Source organism: Dermacentor albipictus, unplaced genomic scaffold (genome assembly GCF_038994185.2).
Source record: "Dermacentor albipictus isolate Rhodes 1998 colony unplaced genomic scaffold, USDA_Dalb.pri_finalv2 scaffold_22, whole genome shotgun sequence".
Lineage (NCBI taxonomy): Eukaryota > Metazoa > Arthropoda > Arachnida > Ixodida > Ixodidae > Dermacentor > Dermacentor albipictus.
In genome coordinates, this window is record NW_027225576.1 from 3,785,301 (window position 1) to 3,812,797 (window position 27,497).

The 27,497-nt window shown below is 42.1% G+C and overlaps 1 long non-coding RNA gene across 3 annotated transcripts; it reads left to right on the forward strand.

The window, feature by feature from the left end:
• LOC135915763 (uncharacterized) lies at nt 1–27,377 on the forward strand. Of its 3 annotated transcripts, none has more exons than XR_010568737.1 (4): nt 1–195; nt 5,021–5,378; nt 9,065–9,239; nt 26,726–27,377. It is a non-coding gene; the product is annotated as an uncharacterized lncRNA (long non-coding RNA). The 3 variants fall into 3 exon arrangements; XR_010568738.1 differs by having other exon boundaries at nt 9,197–9,239; XR_011509863.1 differs by lacking the exon at nt 26,726–27,377 and having other exon boundaries at nt 9,065–9,582.
• Nucleotides 27,378–27,497: the final 120 nt, after the last annotated feature.

Genomic DNA, 27,497 nt, shown 5'->3' on the forward strand with positions numbered 1-27,497 from the left:
TTGAGGAGCAATGGTTGCGAGAGAGAAATGTGGGGACTTTTGGTCTTTGAGATATGTCTTGGCCTAGGTACTGCCATGTAATAAGTGTTCTGTGTTAATACTGGGGATAACGTTCTTTGCTCAGTCCGTCCCTAGCCGAGGTGGCCGCACAGTACCGACAGGTTGGGTAGCTGGCACGGCGAAGCCGTGTCCAAGGTGAGTTTGTTACGTTTTATTGTTGCGACGGTAGCATATTAAATACTGACAGTCGCAGGGGGATACGTTGTAAGTGAGGTGTCTTTTCGGATGATTTTAATGGCAGAGCATTACATCGTGCCGATGCATGGTTCATTAGTGTCGAGCATACCGCACACTTCAGGAGATTTGCTCGGGAACGAAAACAGTTTGAGTTCAACTGTTTGTATCTAAAAAGTAAGAAAATTGAACGTCGCTGAGCACTTTATAAGCCGTAGACCATTGTGCCGTCTGTACAGCAACACTGGCAAAGCATTACGCTGCGTCGATGTGTATACCAAAACGCTTCGATGAATTGAAACGCATTTCGTATACTGTACGCTTAAGTGCTACAAATGGACGTCGTCATGCAGTATTTCATAGCCTTATATAGACTCTTGTGAAAGCTGTACAGCAACGCTGATCGACTACGTGGTACAGATTCGTAGTCCTTCTGAGGCGTGAGCGCCCTTTTATATAATTAAGAAACGCGTACCCAATTACCGTTATGATCTTAATTGTATTACGCGTGGTGTGTTAGGTGGCCGATACAAGCGCTCAAATCACCACAGCCACGTTCGAAATATCTCGGAAGACCTGTCAGCACATTTATTAGGCGCCTCTGCATTTGCATTTTGACAGGAGACGTGTCGGCGAGCGCCGCGAGGATCACCCGTGACAGTAGCCCCTTTAATCTCTTGGTATGCGTCACCGCAATACATTGCCTATGCTTCGCGGCGTAACATCGATGCATTGCGGCGAAGCTGACAGTAGGGAACCGGCATCATGCAGCGTTTGAGCCTTCTTAACAGTGACTGCGCATAGAAAACACATACACGTTCAAGAGCTTTTCGTCGATCTTTACACCTCTTTACTTAATGAAAAAGTTAGCTAGTTAAATGTGGTTTAGTGGTGCAAGAACGGCTAAGGCTATTCTGCGCCAAACACAAGTTAAAAAGAAAAAGGCTGTGTTGATCTATATTTTATGTAAAAAGCCAGTGTCATCTAGAAATTTACGCACGTCAGGTAACGGAACTATCAGATCATCTCCTAAAATTAAAGCAGGCCGGCTGTAAGGTATGTGTAATTTAATTATGTAAATTATGCAAAAGGTTTAATTTGTCTGCGTACTTCAATATGTGTGCATGTCAGTAATGTATGCATAACTGTTCGTGGTTCTTGGCATTTCTCGCATGTTGGCGCGTCTTCTTTCGTAAGTAAATAATTGTGCGTGAGGTGTGTGTGAGCCCAATATATGCGTACTCGGCATAAAACTACTTCAAAGAACCGCTCCTGGTGGTTACGTGACTTCCACTCGCCAAGTACGGGTTTAGTAAGGTGTAACTCGTTGTCTGCACTAGTGGTCCCATTCGTGTTGCCATTTTGACGTTAAGGCCTTCCTAATCGCACAGATACTATCTTTATATGGAAGTGTTGCATTTGTTATGTCCTTGTACGCTGCCATCGATGCACATCTATCAGCTGCGCTTCATTACCCAGTATCCCAACATGGCTTGGGACCCAGCAGAAACGCATTTGTCTCCCGTATTTGTTTAGCGTCACCATGTTTAGAATATCCCCTTGCTAAGGTTCCCACTCAGATATATGTAGAGCCCTTTAGTCTGCTTAAGGAATCAGTGTATATGACTGTATTTTTGGGTGTTGGTGAGTGATAATTTTTTTTAAGTACAACCCATACAGCATAAACTTCAGCAGTGAAAACAGAAGCATGTTTTGGTTACCGAATACTTGTTTCCCAATTTTCCATTATGGCCCCTACACCCACATGTTCTTTTGTTTTAGAGCCATCAGTGTAAAATTTTATATTAATTTGATATTTGTCCTGAAGAGCACGGAATTCTTGTATAATATGTTCGTGTGGTGTGTCTCTTTTCTTCAGACGTGTTAATGCCCACTCAAATAACTGTGTGAAATCGTACCACGGGTGCAATCATTGGTGTTTTGGGGCAACCTGGCGGACTTCATGAGGAATGTCATACTCCCGACAATATTCTTCATATCGCAGGACAGGCGGCCTAATCAAGTTCGGTTTATTTGTATACTGTAAGCCTGAGTTGTATTGTGTGACGATGTAGCATGTGTTGCGGTGGTGACTGAACTCTGAGAACATAGGAGAAAGTGGGTAATGCTCTGCACTGCTGTAAGGGAGGTTCATTACACTCAACGTATAAACTTGGAACAGGTGATGTTCTGTAGGCACCACTTGCCAGTCGCAAGTCATGTACTGTATCAAGTCATTGAATGTAAGACTGTCTGGCTGAGCCATAAACCATGCAGCCGTAGTCCAGAATGCTGCGCACAAGATACCGGTAGATACGTAAAAGACACGTTCGGTCGAAACCCCAGGGCTTATGAGATAAAACTTAGACGATATTTAACACTTTGTTTGCCTTAATTTTTGTTGTCTTTATGTGGGCCAAAAAGTTTAGTTTTTTGTCAAAGGTTACTCCCAAGAATTTATATTGTTTTACCGGCAGCGCGACATAATTCAACTTTAAAACCGGGTCCGAGTACAATCCTCGTTTTTGCGACGATAGCACTGTAACCGTTTTTTTTTTAGTAGAGAAGCGGAAGCCATTTTTGTCATCCCATTGTATTAGTTTATGTATTGTGATCTGGGGAACTGCCCTTCGCATGTTGGTAAGTTTGAGGTGCGGCATGCTATTCGCAGATCATTGACGTATATAGAGTGCATAACAGAGGGGGTAGTGACTTTGTTAATAGAGTTCATTTTTACTATAAAGAGTGTTGTGCTAAGTATGCAACCTTGTGGCATGCTGTTTTCTTGGATAAATATTCACAAGAGCACAGTGCCTACACGGATTTGGAATGTTCTGTTGGACATAAAATCAGCAAGACAGTTCAGCCTTTTGCCACGGATTCTTAAAGCAGCAAGGTCGTGTAAGATTCCAAATCTCCAAGTGGTGTCATACGCTTTTTCTAGATCGAAGAACACTGTCAGGCAGTGCTGTTTGTGTAAGAATGCTTCACATATTTATTGTTCAAGTCGGACGAGGTGGTCAGTCATTGAGCCTTTTTTATACCCGCACTGATGAAAATCAATTAGGTTCCGTATGTCAAGAGTAAATGTTAATCTCGCATTTATGACACTTTTGTATGATTTAGCCAAACAGCTTGTCAGGGTAATAGGTCGAAAGCTGCTTGGGGATGGGGGGATTTACCGGTTTTTAAAAATGCACAACTATTGCATTTTTCTAATCTTTTGGCATGATTCCAGATTGAAATACATTGCTGAAAAATTTAAGGACAGCATCTACAGATGCTTGGGACAGGTGTGCAAGCATGGAATAATAGATCCAGTCAAAACCTACTGCAGTTTTTTTGCCAACACACAGTACCCTGTTAAGTTCCTGTAAAAGGAAGGGAGCGTTGTATTCTTCCTTTGACGTACGATCAGTTGGTAATTACTCCTTTTCTGCTTACAGTTTGTATTTTAATGACGTGTTTGAATAGTTCGCCGAGCTAGAGATGTTATAGAAATACTCCCCAAGTATATTCGCTTGTTCTTGTAGTGTTGTCTGAGTGCCTGAAGGTGTAAGTAAGGGTATCATGCATGGTGAGTAGTTCTCCCTAAACTTCCTGACCTGTCCCCACATCCTTTTGCATGTGATGGTGCTATTAATTGTAGATATGTATTTCTGCCATGACAATTTTTCGGCCTGACTCCGAATATATCGAGCTTTCGCTTTGGCTTGTTTGCAATTCAGAAAGTTGTTATGTGTTGGGTATCTATGGAAGATTCGCCAGGCCTTATTTTGCTGCTTTTTTGCTTCGGTGCATTCATGTGTGCACCAAGGATTCAGCTTTTTGCAAACAATGCCAGAATATTGCAAAAAAGCCTTTTCAGCTGTGGAAATTATACAATTAGTAAATTTTTCATGAATTTTATCAATGCTTAGGTCTGTAAATATTAGCTCCTCCAGCCTGGCACTTTCTGTAAAAACATACCAGTCTGCCATTTGTAATTTCCAACGGCACGGTTTCTCGGATATAATGGGTAGCGTTGATGTGAGGTTGATTATAGCAGGTAAATGATCACTGCCGCATAAGTCTTCAATACATCCGATTTAAAATCTGTAAAAACATCACGTGAGCAAAATGCTAAATCAAGGCAACTAAAATTACGTGAACTCAGTGAAAAATATGTTGGTGCACCTGAGTTCAAAAGACAGATATTGTTTGTTAAAATAAAATCTTCTATAAGTTGTCCTCCTTGGTCATTTGTATCGCTGCCCCAAAAGTCCAATGAGCATTAAAATCTCCAACTAAATCAAAAGGCTCCAGCAACTGGTCAAATAAATTTTCCAGGTCTCGAGTCGTGAATTGGGTATGGGGAGGTATGTACAATGAACAGATGGCGACAGTCTCAAATGATAAAACGGGGACAGCTACAGCCTGATACGGTGTATTTAATAGAATGTTCCGTGTGGGGATGCCGCCTTAATCAACAATAGCAACACCTCCTGATAGCCGGCTGGAGTGCTCGCGGTCCTTTCGTATCACAATAAAACCTTTAAGAAAATGTGTATTTTTGGGGCCTAAGTTCATTTCTTCAAGGCAGAATGCTACTGGTGATAACTTCTTTATATGTAATGTCTTTGTTGTCACCTAGATTTTGGATTAGGCCTCTGCGATTCCAATGAATGATGAAAGCCATTTTAGTGGAATTTGAAAAACTTAGTTATGTGTGTGAGCTTACAAGTTGTAGGTTACATGTATTGAAAATTTCAGTTCATTACGCTCATTAAGGATGGTAACCGTTCAGGTTACCTCTCCCTTTTTTGGTGCAGTTACAAGATATTTGTCCTTCTTGGCGTGCTCCAAGCAGTGCAGATCTTTTGGCGTCAATGACGTCTGGGTTTTCGGATCGACCTCCATCGCCTTCTCCAAGGCAGTGGATGATCCAGAGCCAAGTGCCGAGACGTGCATCTCGAGCCCTAGTGTTCTGTTCAACTTTGGGCCCTCTGGCACTGCGGTCTTCGATGATGATGGAGCAGCACTGGCTGCAGCCACCGAGGGGGCGTTTGGAGTTTCTACAGGAATACTGGACGGGGACCCTGTAGACTCCTGGAACCAGTGTGGCGCTGCCCCCGGGTGGATCACACTGGCATAGCTTACTTCAGGTAAGTGCCCTAGCCTTTTCCTTGCTTCATAGAATGAGATCTTTTCTTTTACAGCGATTGCGATGATTTCTTTTCCTGTTTTCCAGGAAAGGCAGCTCCACGAGTAAGCTAGATGATCACCCTTGCAATGGACACATTTTGCAGGAGCATGGCAGTTTATTTATTTATTTATTTATTCCTTAAATGCCCCTTGAGAGGGGTTTTGCATGAGGGGTAGGCAGCTTCAAAGAAAAAGGTGTTTGATGGCAGTCTTGAACTCAATCGCGCTGGAGTGGTCCGCCGCTTCTTCAGGCAGATCATTCCAGTCTCTCGCTGTACGTGGGAAAAACAAATGCAGGGGGGATGTGTGCGCATGCGGGGGCTATACTGACTGAATGATTAGTCTGGGATTAATGGTGGTGAGCGGGCGATATGACGCTGTTACCAATTGGGACACGATAAAACTTGTGATATAGAATGAGCCTGGACACCTGATGTCTCGTTTCTAGTCTAGAAGGATTCACATTAGATTTTAGTGCTGTGACACTAGTATATGAAGAATTGTCACGGAAGGTAAATCTGGCTGCATGGTCTTGGACAGATTCAAGCATGTTAGAAAGATTAGTATGATGAGGGTCCCAAACTGAGCATGCATATTCAAGTTTGGGCCTTACCACAGATTTGTTCGCAAGAGTTTTTACCGAAGGAGGGGCAAATTTCAGATTTTGCCGGAGAAAGTTTAAGGTGCAGTTAGCCTTGTTAGTTATTTTAGCGACGTAAGAGGACCATGAAAGATTGTGCGTTAAAGTAAGCCCTAGGTATTTATAGCGTGTCACAGATGATATTACTGAGTTACCTAAGAGATATGAGGGTGCTACATAAGAATGCCGACGATAGAAAGAAACTAATGAGGTTTTATTTACATTTAATGACATTAACCATGTCTTACACCATTTTTCAACTGTTTGTAAGTCACGCTGTAAGACAGGGATATCTGAGCTATTCTTAATGGGTCGGTAAATAACACAGTCGTCCGGAAATAGGCGTGTGTTAGAAGATATATCACTAGGAAGATCATTAATGTAGCTTAAGAAAAGAAGTGGGCCGAGAACAGAGCCTTGAGGAACAAGGTTTGGGTACGGGCTAGTTGGTATTCCGTGGTATCAATCGTCACTTACAGCGCATACATAGACGACGGACAAAAAAGGACGACGAAGACAAGCGCTGACTTTTGTCTTGGTGTCTCAGTATATATATATATATATGTTTGTTTCTCAAAATAAAAATCAGTTGGAAGTCAGCACTTGTCTTCGTCGTCCTTTTTTGTCCCTCGTCTATGTATGCGCTGTAAGTGACGATGGATACCTTGAGGAACCCCAGAAAGCACAGGAGACAGAGGAGATGAAAAGTTATTTGCAAAAATGAACTGTTTCTGGCTGGTCAGAAAACGGCGCAACCAATTGTAAATTAGGGGATTGAGATTCAGGACTGAAAGTTTGAAGGCGATTGTGGGATACCTTATCAAAAGCTTTCTCGAAGTCTAAAAACAATGAGTCTACAGGTACATTAAGGTCTAATTGGGAACTGATGTCACTTATAAAGAGTGCAAGTTGAGTATCGCAAGATAAATTCTTGAGAAATCCATGCCGACTGTGATGAAAAAAGTTGTTAGGAATCGGAAATCTCATGATGTGGGAAAAGATGACATGCTCCATCAGTTTGGAACAAACACTGGTAATGGAAATTGGCCGGTAGTCAAGACATGACATTGAAGAAGCTTTCTCTGGGGGGGACTGCTTTGATCTTACCTGTCTTCCAGTACTGCGGCACCACTACAGACGAGAGTGACTTGAAAAATGTGTGATAAAATGACACTAATGACATCTTTTGTATATTTAAGCACTTTCGCGGTAATTTCGTCAATACCAGCTGATGAAGTTAGCTTCAAAGATTCAACTAGACTACAAATGCCATGAGGTTCAAACGTGATGGCTGGCATGAGAGGATATTTAGGGTTAGGAAAATAAGGAAGATTGCCTTCAGATCCTTTTTTAAAAACTGAACAGAATGTTGAATTAAGTGTTGTTGCAAGTTCAGTATTAGGGATAGTGATGCCATTTTGGTCAAGTATTTTTATGGTCAAGTAGAGGGACGCCATTTTGGTCAAGTATTTTTATTGATATCTTTGGGCATGGATTGACAACCTTCCAGAATTGACGAGGGTTATTACGTAGCATATCAGGAAGTGAGGTTGGAAAGAATGATCGATTAGTTTCGTTAGCTTGTGACTGAAACACTTTGCCAATGCAGCGGTACTTTTCCCATGCACGTGGCATCTTAGATTTCTTGGTGATACTATAGAGACTTTTCTTTTTATTGTTCAGGCGTCTTAATAAGGCGTTATTAAACTAAGGGGATGAGGGCCGTTCAGTTACAGTGATGGCAGGAATATGGGCTTTCGTTAGTTCCTGTATTTTGGATTTAAGGATTAACCAGTTATCTTCAACGGAATGACAAATAAACGTTTCAAGAAAGGAGTAACTGAACTGAGTGAACTTTTCATTGAACGTGACATAATCACCTCTGTCATAGAGCGTTATGATCTTTCTTGTTCTTGTGGGATATGCTATGTGAAATTGATAAGTAGCGTGAATTACAGCATGATCAGTAAGCCTGGGCAAAAATGTTAGCTCAGAAAAGCTGTCAGGATGCGTGGCAAACAAGAGGTCGAGCAAGCTGGACGATTGATTTATGTCCCTTGTTGGGTTGAGGACGAGCTGAGATAAGCCAAACGTAAGACACGTGTCAAGAAATTCACTTTCTGCGTTGTGCTTCGACAATGTTAGTGCTATGTCAGACCATACTATTGTTGGAAAGTTGAAATCACCGAACAGAATGATTGGTGCGTTAGGAAAAGAATGTGCCAGAGTGTAAAGTGCCTCATGGAAGCATGCAACAAAGCTTGAATTGGCTTCAGGAGGACCGTAACGAGATCCTAATATAAAGGGTGTCTGAGAATTTTTAGTGCACACAAACAGTATTTTCAATGGAGAGGAGATATCAATTCTGAAACAATGAAGGTTACGGTTAATGGCTATTAACACTCCTCCTCCTCGCCTCACATCACGATCGCAACGGAAGATATCGAAGTCAGTTAAGGCAATTTGAATTTTGGTGTTGTCAATAGTTGTGTTTAACCAAGTTTTCGTTAGAATGAGAATGTTGCTATATGTGGTGGAAATAAGGTTAGAGACTGAGTCGAGCTTTGGCAAAATGCTTCTAATGTTGGTATATAAAATCGAAAGAAGACTTTTTCTTTGTTGTTCACCAGGATCATCTTTTAGCTATAATCTTTTAGCTAAGCAATCCAACGACCATGTTTGATTACTTTGTCCATAGAATGATCATATGCATAGGTGGTGCTATTCATTATTAACTTGTTGTAACGAAGCTTATGATGTTTTCCTTGAGGTTTCGCAAATGCAACAAGTTCTTTGCAGGCGAGCTGAGTATTTGGTGAATAGTCTGGTGACACACTGAAATCAGTATCTTTAAGTTTACCAGAGTTTGCCAGAATGTGCTCTTTAACATTGAAGCGCGTGAACTTGACAATTATAGGTCCTGTTTTGTTTACATCAAAAGTGCCAATTCTGTGTGCGCGTTCAATGTCAACTGGCTGCAAATCAACGTTAAGCTTTGTTTTGCAGATGGATGGTCATTGGCACTACACTTCGCGCACATGTTTCTTTTCCTCTACATGATTGTGATGCATGCCCAAACCTCTGGCACTTGAAGCACTGCCTCGGGTTCAGTATGTATGGTCGGACATTGATTTTCAGGTATCCTGCATTGAGTCATGTGGGCACAGTACTAGAACCAAATGTGAGTATTATGTATTTTCTGGGGATCTGTTGGCCGTTTCGCCATAGTGTTATTATTTGTACCTTAATTATGTTTTGCTCCTGAAATCCGTCAAGAAGTTCTTCGTCAGTGAGGTTCAGGAAGTCTTCTTCTGAAATAACTCTCCTCCTTGTGTTGAGTGAGCGATGTGGAGAGATTATCTCTAATGTCACCGGTACTGGTGAGTTCAGTGAGCTTTTCAAGTTGATCTTGGTCAGTTCAAGGAGGAGGTCTCCACTAGGCATCTTTGAGGCTTTGTAGCCAGGTCCAATCATGTTTACTAGGCATTTAGAAACTAGGAATGTTGACAATTTTCTTACGGTTGTGTTGCCTTCACTGTGAAGAACACAGTATTTTGGAAATGCGTCTTCGTTTGGTTCCAAAAAGAACTGGAAAGCTGCTTCGGTGCGACCTCTTTTCAGAGGCTGATCTGAAAGAGGAACGCTTCTGCCATTGGATGGTTTCAAAATTCGGCAGCGGTGGTAGCCACGCAACCACCGAGCCCAACAAGAGAACGCTACAGGTTCCAAGAAATCTGCAGACGCCAGCTATACACTGCTACTTTAACCTAATGTATATACCCAAGGCTGAATATATTACACAATGTTAACCCTTGCTGCTCGGAAATTTGGAAGTAAGAATAAGTGAGTAGAAATCAGGAGAGATTGAAAGTGAGAGAGAAAAAAAAAGAAAAGATGTGAAGGAGAGGCCAAACAGGTGTGTTGCCTCCGCTGGGGGGGAGGGGGGTTTAAAGGTCCGAACACCCGGCATCGGCTTAACCCTTGTGTGCTCGGGTACATGGTGTCACAACACACCAAATGCCTGCTTATGCAGATGCCCCTGCGATGTGAATGACAAGGATAATGTACACCCGTGTATGTGAGTTAAAAAATTGATAAAAACTCTTGGCACTTACTTGCAGTGTGTAATATATGTGTGTGTGTGTGCGTGTGTGCGTGTGTGTGTGTGTGTGTGTGTGTGTGTGTGTGTGTGTGTGTGTGTGTGTGTGTGTGTGTGTGTGTGTGTGTGTGTGTGCAGGGGTGTTCTTGCTCCTGTAAGAAACTGCAATTCAGCCTCATGGAGACACAGTCGGCTCATCAGTCACAAAGTAGGAGCTGAAGAGTACACTCTAAAGCTGATATATGCACCTCATTGTTAGTGCGTAATTTGTGGTTAGCCAGTCACAAAGGCGTTGCACTAAACATTGCAACTATGTCTTAATGTGCAGCGCTTACGTGGTGAACAGGAGAACAAAAGGTGAGAACGATGTTTTGAGACGAGGCAGGACTGCCTTCATCTGTGTAGTGAAATCATGGTTATTATTGGTGCAACATCAGTACACTCACTTTCTTAAGTCTAACATATACTGCAGCTTACAGCTTCTGTCTGTACAGGTGCTTCTTTACTGGAAACAACCTTTCATTTATCAAATAAAGTTGCCATTTTGTACTTTTACAAGCTTTCCTCTTGTCTTTTAGCCTTGTTCTTAATCGAGAAAGTCTGATTGAATGTATGTGTATCAGAGTTTGTCCTGCATTTGATTTAATGATACATTTCACCACGAGGTAGCCGACACACTTCTAGAACCACAGGATAATACACAGGGTTTGGTGCAGGTGAGCACTGCGAATTCAACTATTTTTATGAAGCAGCTTGCTCTCGTTGCTCACAAGGTTAGAACAATGGCAAAGTGATTGAGTCGTCCACTTGTGGAGCATTTTTTGGCACAGGCTGTACAATGTCAAGGCCTGTGCAAACAGTTGCAGAAACCACAACCTCTTGCTTAGCATGCATGATGCATGATTGTGTGTCCATCACTTTTGCTCCATGGTTTTTTTTTCTTTTTCACCCTATGCCACCACACCCATCTTTTCTTGTTTTGATTTTTTCTTCATGTAAGAACCCGCCACTGCTATTTTCTGTGGCAGTCACTGCCATTAAGTGTACATACCTATGACTTGCTAGAGCTGCCACAGACAATTTAATCACAAGGCATTGAATCTCAAGCATATCAAAATTAAGGGAATTATCTTTTAGTTTTTATTTCTTGGTAGGAAGGTCTCTAACCTTGTGTGATGAAATTTCACTTTTGTACCAAAGAACTGGTCATACTGGACAAGTTAATTGTCAAGTATGAGGCCGAGATTATAAAGCGATGCGTCTTTATTTTGTGCATGCCTCCTCAGACAGGTGGCACTAACTGCCTGCTGACATCATGTGCCTACGTCACCTATACCTGATTATGTACTTAAAAAGCGTGCAATAAAGATGTATAAAACAGTTTCGCATGTCACCCAGTTGTCTCGTTTAAGTCATCGCTTCTCGGCAGCTGTGCAGCGTAGCTCGGCTAGTTTGAGCATTTTAGATTGCCTGCACAATTTGCAGGCAATTTGCAGCCTGCCTGCACAATTTGCAGTGACAGCATGTTAAAATACTGGCTGCAAACTAATGCGAAAAATAGTTTCCGTTTCCGTTTTCTACTCAAAGCACCGCCTGCTTCCTGCAGAAAAGGTGTCATGGTGGCTTCCTGTTTGACTTTCAGAGTTGCAGTAGCTGAGGCTCGAAGCTTTCTTGTGCTGTTGTTCACAATGCAGTGCTATTAAATATATATGTGTCTACGCTAGAAGTCTTTTGGGAACCTCGGAAAATTGTGCATCGATACTTGTGTGAATCTTTTTATATGCGTCATACCGGGAGGTAGGCAAGCCGTCACTGTCACTTGCGGCAACTTGCCACGATCTTCGTGGCAAGGCCAATATTTATTTGTAATCTTAATTAACAACATGCTTTATCGGCATACGGCTGCATATGACCAACATTGTCCTTCCTCTAGGGCATGACGAAAAGTGAAATTTGAACCAGAGTTATTGCTTCAGTTCTTGTTTAATTTCGGTTCACATAGTTCATTATTTACTAAGCTTGTTGGCTTTGTTTGATTCGCAAATAAAAAAATTATCACCGTCTTTAACGCATACCTTGCCATCGGAGAAGCTTGCAGGTGCGTGTGCTGTTTTCGCTACCTGTTGAAAGTCCGCATGTACGACGCAGGTAACGATGCCAGGTGTATATATTTAAATAAAATAAATAAATATATATTTAAATATTTAAATAAAGCAACAAATGCAGTGTTTCTACAAATTTTAGTGAAAACAAAGTAGAGGTACGTGTAAAATGTTCTTCAGCAAAGTATTCGTGCACATGTGCATGGACTTGGTAGCGTCAATGTAGTTTCTTGTATAAAATTGCCACCACTATTTGCCAGACAGTACAAGCTCGATGCAGTAGCACAGTAACATGCCCAGTTATTGTATGGCACAGTCACGCAGCAGGTATGGTTGGGTTGTCGGTTGTAGTCGGCAAAAGGTTCTAATTGTCAGACTGAAATAGTATTTGTGGATATTCAGCTTTTGTATTATCAGTGGTAACACAGCTACAGATAGCTGGTGCTGGCATATTAGGTGACAGCAGGTTGGTTTAAGGTAAGCAGTGTTTGAAGTGCGAGAGTTGGTGCTAGTGACTGTCTCTTTGTTGGTACACTAGTTGCTAGAACAGCTTATGGGCTTCTAGATGGTGTTAGTAAAATGCATGTAGTGATAGTTTCGACCAGTAGTTGCACAATGATAGTACATGCAGACAAAATGGGTGTACACGGCAGCAGTATTCAGACTTGTTGATGTTTCTAGCTTTATGACTGTTTAACAACCACCGCTTCCCTATTCCCTACAATGTCTGGAAGGGTGCGCATGTGTGAGCACAATTCATGGTCATAAATGATCACTCAATGGCTAGTGTCTATAGGTGGTCACGTCTGCTGTAGTATCATTGCTGATGTCGCATAAGAAGAAAAAAAAGCCACAGGCAAGACCAAGTAATCTATTATGTCATAGCGTTTTTTTCTTCTCAGACCTAAACACCAGAAAGCTCTCTTTCAATGCTAGAAAACAAGTGCACATTTTTCTTTTCACATTTGCCTGCTCTATGAGCTGCCATAATTGAATCTGTTTATTTTTCACGTGGCGTAAACCATAAGGTGGGAGAAATAAATGTATTTTACTAGGACGGTCCAAAATTTTTGGTAGATGTACCAGCAGACATGCGAAATAGCAAAAAGGAGTAGTTCCCAAGTGTGTAAATTAGGTGCAAAGAGGTGACTCTGTTAAGTCTACTGCATGTAATTTCCTTCTAACCTTGCAAAATACAATCTTAAAAAAGCTTGTACAATTTGTTTTACAATACCGCTTTTATGGTGGAAGAGCCATAAGTCATGAATGCAGCTTTAAATCACTGAGGCTATACATTGTGCTTATGTTTTAGCTATGGACTGCCTTGCCCTGGTGCCTGCTTCGCTGGCTGAATAAAACTAGTGAGTGGCACCGTATGGTGCAGCACTGTTCGGGACAGCTGAATGCTCCACTCAGTGCAAGCTTGCCTTGCTTCACAGATCGTAGCTACACTATAATTCCTTTATATCAGTGGCTATTGTTAGGGTAGTGGGGCATGCAGTGCAACAGTGATCTCTTGTTTTGGACTTTTCAACAGCAATGCCTGAATATCATGGCCAAGTTCAAAATTGAAAGTTATGTCAGTTGATACCCGTAGTTCTCCCGTACAGCTGTACTGTGAATCACAAGAGATGAGTAGGGGTCCCAGCGGCAGAAAGTATACGGCAAAATTTTTAGCCTAACATAAATATTCTCATTTGTATGGCTCATTGTCATTCCCATATAAGCAGACTTGCACATAACAAATTACACCTACCAATAATTATTGTAATCTAGCTATTAAACGTTTTGGTATTGTTGTAATTTAACGATTACATTTTTTACACTGTAACGTGCACTGCAGTTTAATTTTTTTTCACTAACCTTTTACATGTAATTTATTACTTTGTTTACAAGACAACGTGTAGCAGGTGACGCAGTTTTGTGGACCTGTACTTGGTGGGTACTGCAGTAGAATATCCGAGATCGTGCCACACAGCAGCTAGTTCACACAGGCAAACCCTGGAGCACAGTATATGTTTCTTCGTGTTGACGCTCCACCAAATGTTGGCCAGTAAATTAAACTGGTGCTGGTATGTCTAAACAGCGACGGCCACCTGGGACATTAACGCTATGATGTTACCTATGGTCAATTTTTACAAGCTTTCATTGGCCCAACCGGGAGTATAGTCATGTCCTAGCAATAGTAAAGCACTGCGCTTCACACAGGACCGAGGTGCTGAGGAATGATAATCTTGTGTGCAAGGTTTCCATATGTTAGTACACCACGTTACTCCCCAGAGCTTGCATAGAGCAAGCTTTCAGTGTCACTGCTGATGTCTTAGCGACAAAATCTAGGGAATATGACTGCTGAATTTTTTTAAGTGATTGTTAGTAAAAGTAAGCAATATATGAAGGGCTGCAGAGGACACATTAAGTGAGCGAGGCCAGCTCGTTCTGAATATGGTATCTGAGCAATGTTATTAAAGTTCAGAGGATAGTAGGCTCAAAATAATTAATTACTTTTGAGTAATTCCTCAATTACTTTAATGAGGCAGTAATTGATAACTGTAATCAATTACATTGTTGCATGAGGTAATTGTAATTGGTTACTTTTTCTGTGACATGTACAAGTCTGCATATAAGCCTATGATTTATAGGGGTACTGAAACACTTTCATAAAGAGTTCCTGAAAGGCTTTTTGAACAAAATAAGAAAACATTGTTGATCTGCTAATGAGGCTCCTGAGAACATGTGAGCCAAATATTGTTGCACTGCATGGAGAAGGGAAGTTACAATCTCGTTCAAGAATAGCAAAAAATCATTTACTCTCGCTCCCGCAATGTCGTCGTGCATTGTCATCGCAAGCAGCTGCACCTACAACAGCTATTGGCTGATGTCATAATGGTGAGAACATCTTCAGTAATACAATTATTGCTTATTTGAGTTAAATAAACGAAAAGTTTATATGTGTCTGCAATCTCGAAAAGACAGAAAAACGACTTCATCTTTGCACAGTCAATCTACACACGATAGCTGCATGTTGTGTATCTGCTGCATGTGGCATCTGTAACGAAAAGGGTAGCATAGATACCACGGCCGCCATGATCCATTTCACCACCACGACATTCAATGTCTGGGTGGGGCACTGCTCTCTTGCACCACCTTGCTGTCTCCCCTGTGTAGCTTCTAGCATGCCAATGTAAATGAAAGGACAGAGGAAGCCACTCATCGATCCGATAACCATCTCTAACTTCACTTGTGCCTGAAGGATATGAAAAACTTTTGCAGCAGGAGATTCACGAGGTGACATAATTTAATAATGGTGTCATTCTATGATTAGTTGGAAAAGTGTTTCAGGGCCTCTTTGATCAATGTAAGATACCTGATCTGTAGACAATGCTATTATCAACATCATCATCATCAGCCTGCTTTATGTCCACTGCAGGACGAAGGCTCTGTCCTGCAGCTTCAGAAGCCCCTGCTTTGTTTCGATTCCATTGAGGTGGTTAACAGTTTTCCCTTACATGAATCTTCTGTCGCCTTGCTGTCTTCTGCAGAACAGATTTGCTGTATTATACGTGCCTGTACTTCAAGTTGTCAATTGATTCAGTTTTGCTCGCTAATTTGCCAGCCTCCTGGTTATCTAAGGTTGTAGAGCTACTGCCCCATGAAAGCGTTGGTTTCAAGTTCAAACCCAGGGCCAGAATTTATTTTTCATCAACTATGAAGCATTCTTTTTAGAGAAACTTGTACGAGTTTCCTTTTTTGCTAGATGTTGCAGTCGAGTGCATGGCATTTTCTCACTTTCATTAATTACTTGTAAGTACAAGCTCCCACACATGTGCGCACCCTGCCAAATCACCTATAAAAAAATTATGCAGATCCCACGCACTGTGGAAATCGATGTGTGCAAAGCTTGTTGTGCTGGTTGCTTTGATTAATGATATTTCATGGTGATGTTGACAGTGAAAGCTTATTTTCTTCAATGTTTAGTCTAACACGAGAGTGGAGAGTTGATCTTAAATGTTACTTGTGTGCACCACTGCTGTTTGTCTGTGTAGTACATGGAACACACAGGGAGAGGTGTTTGCTTGAGGCGTTGTTGTGCACCATATTTCATAACCTTTGTCATATTCCATAAGCATTGTCATTGCCTCACATGGCACATTGCATTGTGACAGAAGTATTAAACTTGAACTGGATTATGTGGCTATACATGCCAAAACCACAATCCAATTATGAGGCATGCCATAGTGGCGGACTCCGGATTAATTTTGACACCGTGATGCTCTTTAACATGTCCCAAAATCTAAGTGCAAGTGCGTTTTCTACTTGGCCCCCTTCTAAATGCGGCTGCCGTGATCGGAATCAAATCTGCGACCTCTAGCAATGTCATAGCCGCAAAGCTACCGCAGCGGGCACAGAAGTATTTATTTGACAGTCGACCACTGCTGTAGTGTCACCTGGACCCTGCGGTGTGCTTTAATTAATGCGCCTCTGCTTCTGCACGCTCTGCGTAATTTGTCCGCTTGACACATTTGCATGGTGTTTATTTTTCAGAAATAGCAGAAGCATACTCTACTGTACCAGTTTCCCCGCAACCACTGTCGTATAGTGGTAGGGTTTCCTTGCCTTCTTATGTCACCTCCCCCCTCCTTTCTATAGTTCTAGCTATGAACTCGCACATTAGTAGGAAGAAAAACGCTGCAGTTTCTGCAGTGCTTTTGGGGGAGGGTCACGGATAATTACAGCTGTCAAGAGGCTAATGTGGTGGCACCTGTGGAGCTCCAGAGGGCATTGTGCACACTCGACATGGGGGGTCCAAATGAATTTCTCGCATCATCTTTCCTCTCTGACTCGCTCTTGTCATGTGTACACATGCTCTGAACACCCCCCGACGCAGTGTGCCAGACAGCAGCAGCAGCGGGAAAGTCAACGGAAAGCTCTTTCAAGAGTCTCTTTGAAAAGCTATGAGTAGGGCCTGCTTCAAATGTTATGAACATGGCCAAATGAACCGATGCAATAGATTAAATGATGTTGACTAAACACAGAATCTCTGCGTTATTGTGCCTTGGGGTCCCTCAGAACAAAGGTTGCTTCACTGGTAGATGCGCAACTGTGAAGTGCTATTCACGCTTAGTCTTTCCTCAAAGCCAGGGTGCTAGCAACTAAATCAGCATCACCTGTTTTGTGACCCTGTGAATCATTCGTGTCAGGTCCGGTGTGGTCTGTTTCAATGTTTCTAGCATGTGTGATACCCTGCCATTGTCTTGTATCCACATGCCTAGTATTCTAAGTTATTGTGTCTCATCAATTGGCTGTCCGTACAATATTAAGCTTAGTCCAGGTGCTCAGTTCTTGAATATTTGGCTTTCACTCGTATATATTCAAATTTTTTCAGTGCAAATTTCATGCCTGTCTCTTGAAAAAAGTGTTCTGCTTTCTCAATTGCCTTCTGCGGTGTGTTCTGTTTTTCCCCATATGAGCCTCTGGTTGCCCATAGCGTGATATTGTCTGCGTATATGGTGAGCCCCAGGTCTTGGTCTTCCCCGAGAGTTAGTGCTAATTTCTGCATTCCTATATTGGAAGAGGAGTAGAGATAGGATGACGCCTTGTGGAGTTCCATTGCTGGTTAGTGTGATGTGTGTGGATCTCGTTGACCTTATACCTATTGTTGCCGTTCTGTTTGATAAGAAAGATCCTATGTAATTGTACATTCGTTCTCCACATCCAGTTTTCTCAAGTTCCTAGAGAATAATGAGATGGGAGATGGTACTGAAATATTTTGTGATGTTTATGGCTAGGATTTTACTCTCCTCGCCTCCATTTGGTGGGTTGAGTACGTGCCTTCTCTTTTAAGAGTAGGAAGATGGCTTGCGCTGAAATTTGTGGTCAAAAGCTGAACATGGAGTCTTTAATATGCATCCTAAGGCGGGTTTGGACTGCTGCCTCGAAAAGTTTTCCTATGCATGAAGTGAGTGATGTAGGTCGTAGATGCTGGATATTTTGGTACGAGAATTATGCTAGTTTCCTTCCATTCCTGTGGCACTGTACCAGGGTTCCATACGTTGCCATTAAAAAAGTCCATTAGGTAATCTAATGTGCCATGATTTAAGTTGCGAATCGTAGCATTCATGATTTGATCACTACCTGGGGCAGTGTTCTTTCTGAAAGACTATGCCACCGCATAAACCTCTGCCGCCATTATGGGGCTTTCGAGTTTGTCGTTTTTGATGCCCCTGTATGTCCGTGACGCGGCATCTGTATGTGATGTCTGTTCTGTGTTAAGATAAGTATTATTGAGGTGTTCTATGTGTTCCATGTCTGTTCTTTTGAACTCATTGCTTATATGTTGGAGGGTGGTGTTGACTAACATTTTGGTGTTTGTGGGGCCAATCATGCTTCTCAAGATAGCCCATGCTTCTTTTTTTTTGTGTGTGTGGAGGGTGCCTTGTAAAGAGTCACAGAACTGAAGGAAAAAAAACTGGTAAACAGAAAAATATCTTGAGAGGAATAGCTAAAGAAAAGTTTGCTCTTCTATAAACTACAATTCTTTTCCACTAAATGCAGTTGGTGGCTTGCTAGTGTAGTTGTCCTCTTCCCTTTTAATATGAGACCTCCAATATTTCCATTGTGTTTTGGTTGTGGTGACTAAACAAAATCAGTACCTCTCTGTTTATATGCATCCACATTTCCTCCTGGTGGTGGTGATAAACTTTATTGAAAGGAGGAAGGGTAAAGAGGGACGTGGCTGAGGGTTAGGGCTCAAGTAAGGCCCTGGGCCTGCTTGGCCTTTTCCGCCCAGTCCACCAGTTCAAGTTGTCGGTCGACGTCCCCGGAACTGAGCCAGGCTGTCCAGTCAGTCTCGCTGCTGACGGGGGGATGAGAGAACGGGAGCGAGGTGCATTCCCACATTATGTGTCTGAGTGTTCCTGTTTCAGAACAGAGCCTACATTTGTTGCTTTCCCTGCCCCCTGTGATTTTGTTAATGTATTTTGGGTGTGAGTATGTGTTTGTCTGACGTCGCCGAAACGCGACCGCTTGCGTTTTGTCAAGTTGCTTGGCCGGTGGTGGGAGCGCGCGATGCCTCAAGCGATACTGATAGGCTATTTCATAATAAGTCTCGCAGGGTTCTTGTGTCTCTCCTCCTCATTCACGCCGTCCGTATCCGCGGACGAGGCTCGGCGCGCGAGATCTCAAGCCAAACTGCGAGCCGACGCGTTGCTGGGCACAGCCGTGTGAGTGGGGGTCCGCAAGAGGGTTTTCAAGCCGCTTAGAGGGCGTCGTGTGAGGACATGGTACGCCTGTTATGTGCTGGCAGTTGCCCCAAAAGCATTCAAGGATGATAAGTAGTTCTTTAACTGTGCATTAACACAGTGACCAAATTGGTCAACACACACAAGTCCACAAGACATTGGCAGCCATAAACAATGCCTGTTGAAAACTGCCAAACATGAAAATTGCCTAGCCTCTCAGAACACAGAATGCAACCTGTATAGAAGGACATAGCCTTCTTTACACGGCAAGACAAATTCTGACCAGAAGGTATCTTCAGAGAAATTGTAACTATATGCATGCTCAGTGGCGTCACTTGGCATCTCAGCACCTGGGTTGGCTGCGCAACCAGCACCTCCCCTCTTCTTTCTCTTGCCACTCCCTCATACTCTTTAGCACACATATTGTAGAGTGAATATAAAATAACTTAAAACTGCAACGCTCTAATTCTTGCCTGAAATTTGGCATTTATATTTATCTTTTATGCCCTATAAAGAATTCAAGTTGCTGTTTCCTTTGCAACTTTACTGTGGAATTTAGCGTATTTTGCAGTTTTAGGCACTCGAATGCTTCACTGATTAGCACTGCTGCATGAACATCTTGCTTTGTATATTTCGGTAGGAGTTAAATAGTTGAGAGCCCGTGGTTTCATGCCTGTCCCATAATTTTTAAGATTTATTGCACCTATTGTATGAAACAACTGATAAATTATATTCAGTTGTCAGTCACGCAGACTTCGCAAATTACAGTGAAACTTTTCCTTTATACATTAGCATATACATTAAATGGCCACCATTTATACTTTTCAGAATGAAGTAACAATTTTCCAGAGCTTTAGCAATGAACACAACCTTCGAGCTGTCTGGTCTTCAAGACATCTCTGCTCATGGAAGCACAACGTTTAACATGTGTGTGCAATATTTCATGACAGAGTGAGCAAATAGAAAAAGATTATACATTTGACAGTCAGCCTCGCTTTATTCTGAAAGTAGGAAACGAGAGAGTGTTGAGAGAATGTCCCCAGATGCTTTTGTTTATCATGAGCAGCCCAGAGGTGATGTCATTTTTCAGCAGCAATGCTGATGTCACTGATCGATTTTTCAGTGTTGTAAGCTATAATAGCCAGCCAAACACAGTACAGAAAAAGTGAAATAAAAACCAGACGAGATATGCATATTGAGAAGAGTAGTTGCTTATGAAGCATATTTAGTGCCAGCGAACAAGGACAGAAGGGAGACGACACCAAAAAGTGCACTGTGGTGTTGTCTCCCTTCTGTCCTTGTTCGCTGGCGCTAAATGTGCTTTCCAAGTCAGTTTACCAACATGCCCACCAAATGGCAATAGTTGCTTACAATTGGGGGAGGGGGACATCTTTTAGATAAGTTTCTCTCTCGGCCTATAAACATTCTCTCCTTATAAACTCGAACAAAACTAAAACCACATTTTTCAGAACTAAAAATAAGGCTCTTTCTGTCAGCGCTACTCTTACCTTAGGAAGAAATGCCGTAGAAATTACAAACAGTCAAAATGCTGGGAGTACATTCAATGAATTTATGTTATGGGATGCTCACGCCGAACATCTGCAAGGTAAACTTTCCCATGTAGTTGGAATCGTGAGAAAATTTCAGTAGTTATTACCTATAAAAGCAAACCTTGCTTTGTACCACGCATTATTTGCATTGCAATTCAAATACTGCGTTTTAGTGTAGGGCAGTACAACACAGACAAACATCATGAAGCTCTCAGTTATGCAGAAGAATGCGCTTAAAGCAATTGCTGCTGTGCCTTACGGAACAGATTCTGAACCACTGTTTACCAGCTATCGCATCATGTGCTTATCGAACATGTACGATTACCATCTTTTACAGCTACACAATTCACAGATTGAACACAGCATGTTATTTTTATCCGAAGTTGCTAACTTCTACACCAACATTCCCTACCACCCTACACGACATCATGAATACTGGTGTGTGTCTCACCCACGCATGAACTACGATTTTCAAACTCTAAAATATAATTTGCCTTTACTAAGCAAGTTTGCTTTAACTTACACCTCAGTCCGTGAAATTTCATATAATCCCCTTCGGGACATCTTTCGTTAATTTTTTCTTACTATTTCTCTCTTTCTCTCTATTTCTCTATTTCTCTCTTATATGTATGTATTAAATGTCTGCAACGAGATGTTATGGTATTTGTTGTGTGGTTCATTTTATGCTGCACCGCATGTTCTTTGTTTTTGAGTCTTCCTTGTAAATAGATTTGCCCTGTGCTGTCTTTTTTTGTGCATACCACTGCACCAATGTACACATGGGGGAAGGGAGCACTGTGAAGCTGCAAATTAGCTGCTTTTTTCCCCTTCTCAGCCATGTACCTATGTATGCATGTCTGGAATAAAGACTCAGACTCTGAGGAAATGATGCGTGAAACAATGCAATAGTTATTTTCCTTTTCAAGCTTTGTGAGTGGTTGCAACAGAATTCTAGCTACATTATCACCAGGACCAGCAGGTCATCAACGGTAAATGATAAACAAATCTTGGCATTATACCAGCTAATAACTGCCTTGCTCAAGGTGAACAACTGAACTACTGTATTTCATGATGAGAGTGATTGGAAGCTTGCTTCAATGCTGATTGAACGAAATGCCATTTTGCTTTGGTGACCTAGAAAGAACTAGCATTAGTGAGCTTTCTCTTTTGGCAAAAATGTGCATCATTTGGTAAATGACCGGAGATGCATTTGCCCTTTTAGAATGAAAACAGAGGAAATTAAGGGGACGTTGAAAAGACACTTCAACATTCGAGTGAGATGCACTTATGAAGGGCATGGAAGCTCCCCTGGCATTCCCAAGGTTAGCTTGCTGCCTTGGTTTAGACATTTCACTCCTGCCCCATATTCAACCTCATATTTTGTTCCTGTTGCCCCTGCCTTGAACCCAATCCTTTCCGTGCACATATTTTGCCACACACAAAATAAATGTGAAGTCACAAGTCATTGCTGTGTCTGTCTGCTTTCCTTTGCCAATCAGTTTGCACTGTTTGTGTTCTGAATACCTTGTAGGAACTAGGTCATCAAGGAAGTCTTTTGCAAATACCTTATATTATCTGTGTTGCACAGTCCAGTTTGTCAGTCCACCTAAATTTAACATCTTTTGAACATTCTGCTTTAGTGATTTCGATATTGTGTACCCTTCTACAGGTCAACACTGCTACATATTTTGGACGTTACCGCTGTGGCAGTGGGAGATAGAATGTGACACGTCATTTGTAGAAGTCTGAAAGCATGCTCCACACGCACACATTTGAATGCACTTCTAGAACTGCGAGCACACTATTCTTGCACGGAATTTTATACAGATGCATCAAAGTCACATGCGGGCGTGTCCTACGCTGCATGCAGTTGGATTATCATTTTTGGAATCACTACACCCACTAACCAACATCCTTACGGCTGAGGCCTATGCGTTATTCTTGGCTGTAAAGCACATTGTGCAAATAAATTTATAGAAGACAATTATATTTACAGACTCATTAAGCATAGTTTAGGCTTTAATGTCCCTACAAAAGCACAGAAATGCTGTAATAATTGAACTTTATTCACTTCTGTGCACAAGCTATGCAGCTGAGCAAGATATCGCGATATGCTGGGTTCCTAGCCACAGAGGCATTCGGGGTAATGTGCTTGCTGATGAACTAGCTACACCCACAGCAACGAGAACTCGCAACACTACCGTAGCTGTCGCAGCAGTAAACTTTAACCTTTCCTGCAAAGAAAACTAAGCACTTATGGACAGCACCTCTGGGATGCTGAAATGCCTAATATGCTTCACCTAATTAAACGAAAGTTAGGCATTTTGCCATCAACAACAAAATCACGGAAAGCTGATGTCCTCTTAAGTCAGCTGAGAATAGGAAACACGTACAGCGCACACAACCACTTGTTGATCAGTGATGGACCTCCCATCTGTGGTAAATGTAGTGAGAGGTTGACTGCCATCCATGTCTTACTTTAGTGCCAAGAAACAGATGCTGAAAGGAACAAAACACTTCTCTCTGCTTCCAGCAATGTTTTTTGGTAAGGAACCACTGTTCAACATGAAAACAGTATTAGATTTTTCAATGAAGTCCACTTGCTACGCAATATCAGCCCCAACAATTCATAGCGCAGCCTCTCTTAACAAAATGCTGTTGTAATGGTAGCATCTGGTACAGCGCACGCCTCTAGGCCCTTACTCTCGAAGGGCTCTGATGAGGCTAGTGCTTCTGATAGCTCACATATTTTAGTATATCACCTCTTTGTAGCATATCCTTTATTTTCGGCCAAAATATCACAGTTATGCCCCATACATCACTGTCATAATTTTATTTAAATGTATATTTTACACATTATACAGTGAATGCTTTTAGGCCACTTTACAGCTATGTTACATATACCACTTGACATTGACCACTACATCCAATGCATCATGCCATTGTCTACCACTCTTTGGCCTTCTGTGGCCCTTGTGCCATAAAACTCAATTGATCATCATCATCACTACATATTTCTGGTGAATAAAGGTTATTATGTAGAAAATGTTCAATTGTTTCATTGAAAGACCAAGAAATTTATGTGATTGTGCATGTCCTGATGAGCTAAAGTTAGTAAAAAGTAACTAAACATATTTTCAAAGAAAGATTATATAGATACACAATATACTACAAATAATTTGTGTTATTCATTAGTTTTCTTATTATATACGTATTGTTTTTATTTTATTGTGTTTGTGCATTTTTATGTAAACACTTCTTTATGTATCACACCTGCTGTGATTTCTATTAAAAATTGCAGTATACATAAATAAATCAAGTAATAACGACACATGCCACTGCTATATGTCCCATGACCAATGTGTCTAGCTTGCTCTAAGCAGTACAGACTATGTAGAGCTGTACAACAGCCAGTCTTTAATTTGTCTAGCTTGCTTTCCTATTGATTTCATGTAAACAAACCAGAAAGCAGCTTTCTGCAGTTTTATGCTGAAGATTATGAAAGGTTGCCCGACACTGCCTTGCAACGTTCACAGGCTTACCAGAAGACCCCATTTCTGTTAGCAACAGTAGGTGAAAGGTAAATAAAAACTCAAGTACAGACATTGCTTTAATGGCCTTCACTTTCACTACATTGTGCAATATGATGGCTTCCCAAAGGGACGTAGCCAGTGCCATGTGCATGCACGTTGCTCGCCAGCTGCGGTGGCTTCATATCGACACAGGCGACATGCAAAGACATCCGTGTGCTTGAACAAAGGGGCGTGTAAAGCACCAAAGTCCAATAAAACTGCTCTTCCCACATGCTTATATAGCATCAATGCTGCCACTACAAAGGTGATATGATAAGCTGGGATACCATCACCCGTCCCATACGTAAAGTGTCCCAAATTTTCAAGTAGCGCGACACCCGAAATTGATGTGCTAGCCATTTCCTTGTTTGGATATGCTGTTCGGTTTGTGCATGGTATAGTGCAAGGATACCACGAATGGAATTGAGCATTGTAAAAAATCAAGTAGACTGCATCGCCTATTTAAGTGATAAACATTTGTGCGATAAATTTTTTCGGTTCAAAAGCTTTTTCTTTATACAGTGGCCTACAGTGTCAAAGTAAAGGCCTAGGGTTATTCTAGGATGTGGAGCAATTCACTTTTCTACAGTAATGAAGAATACTAAAAATGTTATGTCACTTAGAATATTACACTTGCTTTGGTAGGCAGAGAGGCCGTGCTCGCACATCCATTGGTGTGCAGGGATGGCCTGACTTCGATGCCAGGGCAGTCTAAAACCAGGTACTGTCATGCCAACTACACTGCTTTGGCTAAGTGCCTTTATACAGTAGAAATATCTCATGCCTGCCAGGCACAGTGCTACATGGCATGAAAGGAAGCAATTGCCGTCATGTCCATCTTTTGCTCACACTAGTATGTGACGCTGTGATGGTAGTCTTGCATAGCACATGCCTACAGGCCCTTGCATCCCAAGGACTCTGTAAGGCAGTAGTGCTTATTGTAAAAAGTATATCTGTGAGATATATCACTAAATCATCATTACTTCACAATGTGTATTTCATGTCCATTGTACAGCCCATTAACCATCGGCATAATTTTATCTTGTATAGGTTTTATGCATTTTAGACCGACTGTTTTTAGGCCCCTTTACAGCCACCGTAACATCTGCCCTTCGTTATTCAGACCCCCATTGCGAACACATTACCACCGACTTGGCGCTCTTTGGCCACATTTGGCCCTTGCGCCACAAAACAGCACATTCATCAGTATGTGACGCACCAAGCGTCTGTGCCATCAGCATCACATGAATTGTTCTGGCGCTTGGCAGTGCATGGGGATACATGTGCACAGGAACGCGTTCAGTAGCTGCTGCAGAATGCACTAGTAGCAAGAGCGAGCAGGAGGAAGAGGTAAGTGTCTCATAAAAATATTTGAATTCGCGATGCTCATCTGCACTGAACCACATGTACTATCCTGTAGTTCTGGAAGTGTGTCTGCGACTTTGAGGTGAAATATACATTTAAATATGATGGAGGATAAACTGTGATACACTTACGTTTTGCCAGATATTCCAGATTCAGAAGACTAAAAGACTAGAGGAAAACTTGTAAAACTACAAAATGGCAACTTTATTTGAGAAATCAAAAGTTGTTTCCAGTAAAGAAGCACCTGTACCGACAGAAGCTGTAAGCTGCAGTATACGTTAGACTTAAGAAAGTGGGTGCACCGACGTTACACAAATCAACATGATTTCACTACACAGATGAAGGTAGTTCTGCCTCGTCTCAAAACATCGTTCTCACCTTTTGCTCTCCTGTTCACCACTGAAGCGCTGCGTATTAAGACGTAGTCTCAATGTTTAGTGCAACGCCTTTGTCACTGGCTTACCACAAATCAAGCACTAACAATCAGCTTTAGAGTGTGCTCTTCAGCTCCTACTTTGTGACTCATGAGCCGGCCGCGTCTCCATAAGGCCGGATCCAGCTCCACAGGGTCACTACTGAATTGCTGTATCTTACAGGAGCGTGGACACTGCAAGTAAGTGCCCCGAGCTTTTACTAATCTTTTAACTCACGGACACAGGCGTTCGTTATTCTTTTCATTCAATAAAGAGTTGTAAAGAACGACGAAAATCTCTCGAACGTGTGTGTGTTTTCTATGCGCAGTCACTGAGAAGAACGCTCAAGCGCTGCACGATGCCGGTTTCCTACTGTCAGCTTCGCCGCAATGCACCTATGTTACGCGGTGAAGCATACCAAGAGATTAAAGGGGCTGCTGTCACGCGTGATACTCTCGGCGCTCGCCGCCACGTCTCCTGTCACAATGCAAATGCAGAGGCGCCTAATAAATGTGCTGACAGGTCTTCCGAGATATTTCGCACGTGGCTGTGGTGATTTGAGCGCTTGTCTCGCCCGTCTACAGTACGCCAAAGATCGTAACGGGAATTAGGTACGCGTTGCTTTTACGTATACAAGCGCGCATGCGCCTCAGAATGACTACGGATCTGTACCGAGTAGTCATCAGTGTTACAGCTTTCACAAGGGTTTATATGAGGCTATGAAATGTTACATGGCGATGTCCATGTTTTTGTGGTTCGGCATACAGGATACGAAATGTGTTTCAATTCATCGAAGCGTTTTGGTAAACATCGGCGCAGCGTAATGCTTTGCCCACGACCTACTGTATTACTTTATACAGTAGGTCGTGGCTTTGCCAGTGTTGCTGTACAGACGGCACAATGGCCTACGGCTTATAAAGTGCTCAGCGACGTTCAATTTTCTTACTTTTACATACAGTTTAACTCAAACTGCATCCATTCCGAGCAATAGAAACAGCGCTAAACGACAGGACGAGTGAAGGGACACAGACAACAGCGCTGTCTGTGTCCCTTCACTCGTCCTGTCGTTTAGCGCTGTTTTTATTGCTCGTAATCATGAA